The 10,267-nt window shown below is 39.2% G+C and overlaps 1 protein-coding gene across 1 annotated transcript in view; it reads left to right on the top strand.

Moving 5' to 3' along the window:
* The first annotated feature begins 206 nt into the window (after window positions 1-206).
* Window positions 207-10,267, top strand: part of CAB39L (calcium binding protein 39 like) — a 60,117-nt gene continuing 50,056 nt past the window's right edge. The window contains exon 1 of the mRNA XM_085060047.1: window positions 207-332. The gene's annotated coding sequence lies outside the window, so the exon portion shown is untranslated. The remainder of the gene's footprint in view (window positions 333-10,267) is intronic.

Raw genomic sequence — 10,267 nt, 5'->3', positions numbered from 1 at the left:
TTTGCTTGCTATTTGAAGAAGAAAGAATGGGAAATATGTTTTTCTTAAAATTAATGACTGAAGACAAAATCAATGGGGCACTTTTGAAACATGCCAGAGTTTCCTTCATTTTGCTTTTAGCCTGGAACTGTAAGATAGGCTTTCTGCAGCGCAGCAGCAAATTCTGCCAGTGAACCAGTAAGCTCAGTTCTTCCCAAACTTGTTAGGTGGCAGAAGCTCACAAGTGATGCTGATCTGACATCCCAGCAACCTGTCTGCAGCTCTCCTCCAGCAGCAGCGTGAGCTTCCTGGGGTTCTGCAGTCTGGACCTGACGGACTACCTGCACCCAGAGGTGAGAGCAGTACTCCCGTGTGTCTACACGTTTGCTGGCACCTTTGTTGGGGTGACAGCAAAAGGACTCACTATCCTGGTGAACGGTGCTGCTGAGTTGCTGAATTAAGCTTTCATTGCATGGTTCTGGTCATATATAGAGAGTTAAGATGAGCAGTTGCATAGACAGGCAGATTGCAAGTAGCTCCTTGGAGTGGGAGGAGGTGAAGCTGGTCCAAAAGGAACTCATCTCGTTCTCTTCTCCAGGGATGGCTTTTTCATCCTGAATACAGGGGGGATTTGTGTTTTTCCTCATATAACCAGATAGGCTTGGATGAGGTAGGGACACCAGTCAAACTTCAGAAAACAGCAAAGCAGTCAAAGCAATAGACTGGAAAGCCATGGGCATTCAGAAAAATGTTTTTAAATTCTGATACAGCTTTTCCTTAATTACTGATGGGCTTGGCTCTTTGTTTTATTGACTCTTTTTTTTTTAAAGTGTCTTCGTGTCCATTGAATACTTCTACCAGCTCCTGCTCTGTCACACCCTCCCTGTTATCCTTGGTGATTTAACTTGCTCCCTTACAGATGAGTGTCTGCACTTCATTCTTTCAAAATGCAACTTCAACATAATCTTCTTTCTTATTACATTGATAAGTCTGTGCGTTTTATATGTAGTCTTGTCATTCACACATCTATCTTGAGTAAGATAACAAAACAGAGAACAGACAATTCTATGCAGATCATAGATCATTCCTACTTTACAAATTCATTGCCAACAAACTGTTTTTAGTGAGGCAGCCTTTGGTTTATCTTAGAAATTTTGCTGTAACAGATCATTATTTGTGAAGACACGGGCTATTATTCCCCATAGGTATGTTGCTCACTAATTGGACTCATTGCAGACTATTTACAGGCCCTCAGTATGTTTTGTTACTATGTTTTTTAATTGTTTTCCTATTGCAGATGTGGTACAAGGTTATTTGGATATTTTTTCCTGCAGGTATTAAATGGAAGAAAGGGGAAATTATGGGTCTCTGAAAAGCCTGTAAATTAATTTTGTCCTACCTCTGGTATAAGCATGTTTGCGTTCTTGGCAGCTAAAAGTCTAACAAATTGTCTGTTTGAGAAGTGGAGCTTCTAAAATCATAGGCAGTTATAGTCCTAAGGGAATCTTAAAACACAGGCAGAGACTGGCTAGGAAAAGGAAAGGAAAAATTTGTGTCACTGTTTTAACAATAGACTTCTTTCATGTGGAGGACCTAGATGTCTGTTAATTACTAACTGGCTTGAGGGTTTTTGAACCTGGCCCAATATGCTGAAACTCTTAACCATCCACTGGCTGGCATTTTCTTCAAGGTCTGCATTTGGAAACTGGTAATGTAATGGATTTCTTCTTTACAGACTATTTATGTAGTAGAGGCATATTCAGTTTCAGCCATATTTCTGCCTTGCAGTCTCGGTGTTCGCTGCCAGCGGAGATTCCAGACAACTGCGTGAGCACAGAAAGCAAGGACTGGTTTGGATGTTAGATAATGTTGGACCAAGCTGAGCAGCATGTGTAATCTTTGCTGTGCCACAGCCCCACCACACTGATCAAGACCTAGAACTCTGCCCTCTAATTTTGGCTGACTTGAATGAATTAACAAGATCTTAAAGCCTGTGATTACAAGTGCACTTGAAAGGGCCTGAGATCTTTGGAAAGCAGGCTGTAGATGTATATGATGAAAGTAATCCAAAGTAAATGGATACCTAAAACCCTTTTATCTTCATTTTTTCATGTGAACATAGCAATATATTTATCAGAAATAAATTTTTGCTGGTACTTTCTGAAGTCAGGCTTGTGGTTGTAAAGTATTCTGACCCTTTTGAAGGCTCTTTGTGGGTTTGCCTGCAGAGTAAAGTGTGTGCACAAAGTATTTTCATTTAATCAAGACGTAGCAGACATTAAACAATCTGCAAGAATGAATTAATTTGTGGCATTTCCACTGTTTAGAGATGTTCTGTGGAGAGCCCCACAACTTCATTCTGATTTACCTTTTAATTTTTAAATCCAAGTGTAGAGGCAGCTGCCCTGATGGTGCCAGCAGACAGAAGGCTGATGGGCTGGTGCTGGTCTTGCTAGCAGCTGTGCAAAGGCCAGAGAGGCAGTGCCTGGCATAGAATTAGACTTGAACTAATAAAAGCCATCAAAAGGAGGCATAGGGCAACAACCTGAAATCATTACTGTGTGTAGGTGAAATAACCACCTTCAAATAAAACTGAAACCTGTCAGGTTTCAAATACACTAAAAGGAATTTGACTGAAACCTTAGAAAACAGGGTAAATACATGTTGTGGTGTGGCAGCTCAAGAATAGATCTCTTCATAAGAATATTCTGGACTAAATAGTCCCTAGTCACAGCTTCCAGTGGGAAAATTGATTTAGTTGGAGAAAGCTCCAATTTTTTAGTTGATTTTTTTTCTTGACCCAGTACAATGTGATGCATCAGCACTTGGTTTGGCTTAACTTTGTAGAGGTGTGGAACTGGCAGGAAGGTGTGAAGAACAGGAGGAGCAAGAATGGGAGGAAGTATTGTTCTAATTATATTTATTTCATTTGGTTTTGTTTATAAGCATTTTGAAGGGTCAGGGAAGCCACAGTCCCCTGAACATTTAAAATTGACACTGTCAAGGAAGAAACAGTCCAGATGTCCCTGTGCTTCTCAGACTGTCCTGTTCCTTTGTATCATTACTCAGGGGACTGGTTGGGGTAAAAAAAAAACCCAAAACCAACAACTTACTTGGCTCAGCTAATTTTATTTCAGTAACTTTTCCCATCTAATTTGCTGTGCAGCCATGTGGTATTTCTGCTTTTCTCGGGGAATTGGAGGTGGCCTAAGTACAAAATGAGCATCTGGAAATCAATGGATTGCTTTCTAATCTTATTTTTGGTGTAATTTATCCCAGTTTAAAGTGTTTTAGCAACTACTTCTATAGTATGAGCAAAGTGGTGCTATGGGCAGAATACTTACTGTATCTGGGTTGTTATGGATGGTCTTACCACACAGCAGAGCCTGGGCCTCTCTGTGTTCTCTGTTGTGCTGGATTGAAATCCCCTCCTGCCTTTTTACAGACAGTGGAGATGAATGGGTTTCTTTTGTGAGTGCTTGCCTTTATTACCTTTTTTCCCTGTAAAATTCTTGAATGATTGGAACCAAAGAAGCTGTGTTAAAAATATGTGTGACATTCTTTCACTAAGTGAACTGTGGGCACAAATCTTTGCAACCCTTTTTTCTTAAGAAAAGAAACCAACCTTTTTCTTAAAAAATGTTACTCAAGTGACTCCAGTGTATGAATTTGGCATTCCTCTCTCAGAAGTGGATACATATGTTATTTGTTACAAAGTAATATCAAACCACTTTAAATTACATGCAGGCTGGTGTAAAAAAAGCTTTAGCAAAATTAAATGCTGCTAGACATACATTTAATGTGCGTTTTAAAAAAAAGTCCACCAAACACTGCTGCTTATCTTAGCAAAGTGTGCAGAATTGGTTTCTGTCAAGTTTATGATGAACCAGTTACCTGAGATGTTGTTTGGTAGCATAATTTTCCTTCACTTAAAATGTAAAAAGAATGAAATTATTTTGTTAACAAATTCATAGCAAGGTGTTACAACCCCCAGGATGGGTGGTTGCAACCTGGATGTAGGAATCAGCACAAAGGGGCAGGACTTCTTTTTTGTTAACTGCTTTTGCTGTCACATGTTGAAATATTTTAAAACTGCATCCCCCCTCCTCCAAGAGAATGTTAATGAATGGATGTATGTTTTTTTCCCTTTTGTTCTCTTAATATTATCTGTATTGCTAGAGGTAGTTCCAAAAATTTCACACTATTTACATTCAGTAAGTCCTTCACACTTCCTCTCTCTTCTCCAAAGGCTGCATTTTTAGGGGAGGTAAGAAGGGTTTGGTTTTTTCTGGCTGTTAAATTTTCACATTGCCCAGCAGGCTGATCCACCTCCCTCTGCAGTCATGTCATTCCTAGAACTGATGCAAGGGAGGTGATGGCAGTAAGGACTGAAATTCTCATTTTGACAGCAATGTGTCCTTAGAGCAACTTCATAAATTGTGAAACAACATTTTAAAATTATTTTACAGCGTGAGTTGAAAAGGCCCCTTCTGATATCACAGTAATGTTTGTACCTTGTTTTTGCTGCTGCTAGAGACAATAGTTAAGATGGAAGAAAGTACTGCTGCATAACTGGATTTTGAAATGTAGGAACAGTTGTATGATAGCCATGGGTCTTTGGGTGATCTTTGTTAAAGACCCTATGTCAGTCTAGCTTAAAGTCACTTGTACAAATTTATATATACAAATTTATTGCAGCAAAAACACAGTCTGTTTGCTCTTAAGTTTGGGAAGGAAGTTGTGTGAGACTTTTTAAGTCAAGGCACTGGAGACTGTTGAATACAAAGAGATTAAAATTGTGTGGGAAGAGTTCACTTCCAGCAGCTGTAGTGTCATGAGCATTCAGCTCTTTGTTTTGCCTGTTTTCTTATGTCAGCTGGAAGGCATGGCTGTATCAGCTTTCCCTCTTCAAGTGTACCTTTTAATTGTGTATTCTCACTTTCTGTAGTTCACTGGCAGTCAGACAGCTCTCTTTCACATCTTCAAATAAGCAAAACTTATTTTGGACTACCAGTTTATGGTGGTCATTCACTACCTGTTGCTTTTGGCTACAAGAGACGCTGCCTGCAATATGTGATTTATTTGTTGTTAGAAGTGAGCACCAAATTAAACCTTATAGGGTGGGTGCAGGACTGCATGCTGGTTGTAGTCCTCTGTTAGGGCAAATATTGTGTAAATTATATAATCCCTGGGGAAAATCTATGGGGGGTTGGAGGGAGAGGTAACTTTCTTCTTTTTTTTTTTTTTTTACACATTAGTTTAAGTAAGTGAGCCAAATAAGACTGACTTAGAAATTGTGTTGACCTTTGGTCCTACTTCTCCTTACCTTCAGGCCATTAATAGGTCGTCTTTTACATTACAATCCATGTTTAGGTCTGTAGCTGCTTGCAACATCTGTACTGCTCTGTTTGCAAGCATCACACACAGCCTTGGGCAAAATAGGGAAGTGCAAGATAAAGTGCTTTAGGTTGAAAGCAATTTCAGTGAGGACAGGTTTGAACCTTATGCTGTTCTGGTTTCTTGAGCAGCAGTTAAGTGCTAGTTAAAAATGCACAGAAATGTTACCCATTGTGTTTCCTCTCTCCCTGAACTCTCTCCACCCTGAAAACTGAGTGTCTCCTCACCAGGGTTCGAAAGGTCTCAGCACAGGTCAAAAGGCCATGGGAGAAGAGTGCTGCAAAAACCTGAGGGACTCAGCAAATCTCTGTGTGATATGATTGATGTGATTGATGTGATGTGATGTGATGTGATGTGATGTGATGTGATGTGATGTGATGATGTGCTGTTACATCACTGGTACACTTCTAGCCCTGCCTACAAGAGTGTCCCCCAAAGCTGTGGAGCAGCTGGGGATGTGAGCACACACTGCTATCTAGAACAGATACAAATACAGAAAGAGGGTTTCAGCAAAGGGAGAGTCCCTTCTTTAGAAACAGTTCCAGGGCAGCAGCCAATATATAGGAATAAGTACAAGTAAGTTTTATAAAGATGGTTACAGAAAGCTCACTGGATTTTCTTTATGATTTAAGGCTAATAAGGAGAAGTTTAAACATACCAGGACCAAAGAGATCAGTGACATTTGTCTGATGGCTGTGCTAAAGTTGTCAACAGTGATGCTGAAAATACAGAACTGTTATGTATTTCTGTAGTGAGAATGAAGCTGAATATTACAAATAATCATATAACTATGAACAAATCCATCATATTCCAGCAGTAAATAAAGACTTAAAGAACACTTTTGAAAATGTATGGAGACTGAGAAATTTTTTTTAATGTCTATATGTAAAACTCCAGAATTTTAAGGATTGTCATGAAGCATAGCTGTTCAAATGATTAATGAAAAACTATTATAAAAAGTCTAGTATGTCACTTCGATTAGGGGTTTGATGTATTCTGGCTAAGAAACTCACTCTTGAAAATATTACAGTCAATAAGAATCTTTTAATTAATATATAATTATTTGATGTTCAGCCATTGGATGTTTGTTTGCCAAAAAAAAAAAATCCCCCAAATGAACACACAGTTGAAAGAAAATGCACAATCCTTTCTGACAGTTTTATCTAGGCCATGTAGGGTAGAAAGATGACAAATGATGGCATAGCCTTGTGTATTTGATTGAATTAAAGAGCATGCTGGCCAACTCTTTTGAAAGATGGACTCAAAGCTTTGTGAAGTTAATAACCGTGGGAAGAGTCTGGATATGTCTTAAAAGATGAGGAACAGTATCTGAAAAAACAATACATCAAGGTGTCAAGACTTGGGCAACAGGAAGTGGACAAGACACTCCCTGTAGATAAGTGGCAGCCAAGAGGTGATAGGAGTTGAACACACTGAATGTAAAGTGGGACATTTCTTTTGCAATATTAATGATTTCACTTTGTAATATAATCAGATTTGATAGGTTGACTTCAAGATGAAGTCAGTGCTGGTTGTAGGTGTTGGAAAACTGTATCTATACACTTAGTGTAGATAGTGGTGAAGAAGTAAATTCTGAGTTTGTTGAGATTACTTTATCATGTACCAATGCATGAACAAAATGGAGAGCCTTCAAAGAGCACATGTTTGCAAACACAGGAATCACAGCACCAGGAAGCAGAAAGTAAAACAATATGAATTTGAAGAAAAGGAAAAAAAAACCCAAAACATTGAAAGTGGTAACTAATTAACTGTTGCACTATGTTATTAATGGACTTCACAGATTCTCTAGCACTTGAAATTAACGTCAAGATACAAAATCTTTTGAAAAGCTGCTCTTTTTCAAGAAGCTGTTAAGCACGTGAGGACCAGAATAAATCTTTGAATTTTAAAGACTTCCTTTGCTAGTAGTAAAAGCATTTGTTTATTGTTTTGGGAAGAATGAAAAAGTCTACTTCAATAGATTTTTTTCTATTTCTTATTTGGATTCTTTTAAATCCAAATAAGATCTTATTTCATAAGTGTAGGAAGCATGTAGAACCTGTCTTTAGTTTTGAAAGAAAAGCCAGTCTAAAGATTCTTACTACTTGTCACTTTTGAACTTCCATGTCATCTGTTTCTATGGGATTTTTAATGGAAAAACGTAAAAATAGGTAATGTGGTTGCTGGGTTAAATGACAAGGTATTAAATTAAGTTCATGTCTTTGGTTACCTGGCTGCTCTGCAGCTCTCTGGATACAGGCCTTTGTGTGCTGAAATGTTTCAATGGAAGTTCTTATGCTTGTGAAAGTAATTTCATCCCATGATGACAGTTAGGAGAGACTGCCTTGCTGTGGTCATGGAAAGTTGAACTGATACGACTCTTGCTGGGTGACCTTCTCACGGGATTCTGCCTGCTCTCAGAAAACAAGAGACAAACAGTTTCTTTTCACTGGTACTTGGGTGGAAACTCCAAAATTGGCAACAATGCCAGACATAATTTTGTGTCCTTATGAGCACTGCAGTTCTGAAGGAAACAGTTTTGGGACCTTCCTCTCTGAATTCTGCTATTGGGCCTACAGCTCTCATAAATTCAAGGTCCTGGATGCATATTTATTAGAAAATATGTTCTGCAGTGATCAGGCTCAGATCGAGTTATAAATTAGCTATAGCATCTAGCTATAAATACTGCTTTTTGGCTAAGATAGTTGATAACTTATTGTGTCTGGGGTGATACAGCTTGAGACTCTTTTATCATTTGGGAGACATATACCTTACTTATTTTCAGTGCTAAACATGACCTTTTTAAACCTGATAGTAGCAGTCTTTTGCCTTTCAGAAGTCTAGATTTTGATGGCAGATAAAGCTGTTCTGTGAATGCACAATGCAAAAACACACACAAAGAAGAAAATTATCATTTGCTTCTGTGGGACGGAAGAAGATAAGGAGAGCGACCATTAGCATGAGAAAACTGATTTCTTGAGCTATTTCCAGAGGGTGTAACAAAGTTAGTGAGGATAGATCTGTGTACTGTGTGATATTGAAGCAGTCAGATTTCATTGGGAGATGTCTCAAGGGATGATGTTTGCCAAGAAGATTTCTGTGACTATATTTGACCTGTTACAACCTATATGTCCAGAGCTTGCCATTTATGTCATGGGGTGAGTGGTTTTCTTCCAGGTATCCAGAGCCTATCAGGGATCTGCATTGTTGAGGCTACCCAGAAATGGAGTTGAATTAAAGCACATCCAGGTGTCCAGAGCTGCTCTCCCTCCAAAACAGAGATTGTCCTGAAGATGAGCACACTGCTGCATGTTGGTCCTTGTTTAGGACAGACTTGGCTAAAAAATGCCAGCCTGCAGCATGCCTGCTGCCATTTAAGGACTTCAAGGCATGACCTTGGTTTATTAATTAAAACAAAAGAAACTCAGCCCTTAATTGGATACTTTGTAGTTGTATGTGTCTGGCATAATAATTAATTTGTAATGTCAGTTGTTGGGCAAGATGGGAGAACAGCGCATGGCTATTTTAGTAGTGTGAGAATGTGCATAGATAGGTTTTCCCCACTGGGAAAGTGAGGGAAAGTCCAACAGTACTGGACTTCAAGGACTATCCTACAGGTTAATTTACTCAATATAGTCAACTTTTGGACAGAATGGGCTACAGAGCTCTTTAGGAAAACACTGGAGTCTCCTTCCTGGGACCAGGAAAATACATAACTAAAATCTGTGATAGGGGCTTTGTGTCACCAGGGACTGTTCACCACCTATCAGGAAGATAACATTAAAGTCATGTTAAGAAACTCATTGTGGGACAGAAAAGTGCAAGCACCTGGCGTTGTATTGACTGGCCATGGATCTGTCACATGAAGGCAAATATGTTTGCATTCTGATGAGAGATGATATAATTAATTGTCTGTCAGGAGGAATGTCTTTGGGGTACTTGTGAAGACAATGTCTCCTTGTGCAACTTGAGCTTGATGAATTCTCAAGGTTCCCTATCCTATTCCAATGTGTTGAACTAATGTTGCAGGACAAAACTGGCAAAGAGCAAAATGTGAGAAGATTTGGGTTCTCTTTTTCCAGGGAAGCAGTGTTGACTGCCAGAGATTTTCTTGTTTGACTTTAGGCAAGTCAGTTTAGGTCAACACTTGCTTAAATACAGCAGCCATTTTCCAAGAATTATAGTAATGCTTAGGTTTCATTATTTGACACTGGGAGAAAACTGTAATTCTTATCTGAAAGCAGCAGTTTAGACTTTTAGCCTAATATTATTCTGGTTTTGGTTTGACTTTCTTTTTTATGAGGATTCTTAACCTGCATAAGAAGCGACTCAGAAGTTTATTGTGTCTGTGGACATGGTTTCTGGAGACTTGCATCACACAAACAGCGAGACTGTTATCCCAGTCTGCAGGAAAAGGACACAGCAAGCTGGATACTGCCTGGTGTGTTTGGGTTGGGTTCCATCACTGTAGTGTCAAAGCACCTTTTGGTCTTGAATGCATTAATTTTCCCATGGGGAGCCTAAGTGGCTTTTCCAAGATCACATAGTGTGATATGAATAGGAACTGACTCTTCCTAGGTCTGAACTCATCTTCTTCATGGGTATAACATCTCACCTCTGCATGGGACTTTCTGGTAGCACTTGTTCTCTTTCCTGGAGGTGACTGCTTGAAAAATACAGTGGTTCCGAAAGTAAATCCTGGCTTTGCTGCCCTGAAGAAGGAAATAACTGGAATTCAATAAATCACTGCTGGAGATGATGTCTTGTTTGATCCCTCATCTACAGGAAATAGCAGTCTCTGAGCTGTCTTGGCTGCTCAGTCTTGACAGTCAGAAGCAATCTTGAGCAATCTGTTGTATCCAAGTATTGCAGAAGTGATTTCAGAATTCCT

The sequence above is a fragment of the Lichenostomus cassidix genome, chromosome 1 (genome assembly GCF_008360975.1).
Source record: "Lichenostomus cassidix isolate B80296 chromosome 1, HeHo_3.0, whole genome shotgun sequence".
Taxonomy (NCBI): domain Eukaryota; kingdom Metazoa; phylum Chordata; class Aves; order Passeriformes; family Meliphagidae; genus Lichenostomus; species Lichenostomus cassidix.
Note: the sequence above shows the minus strand (reverse complement) of the source record. Positions and strands in the feature narration are given on the sequence as shown.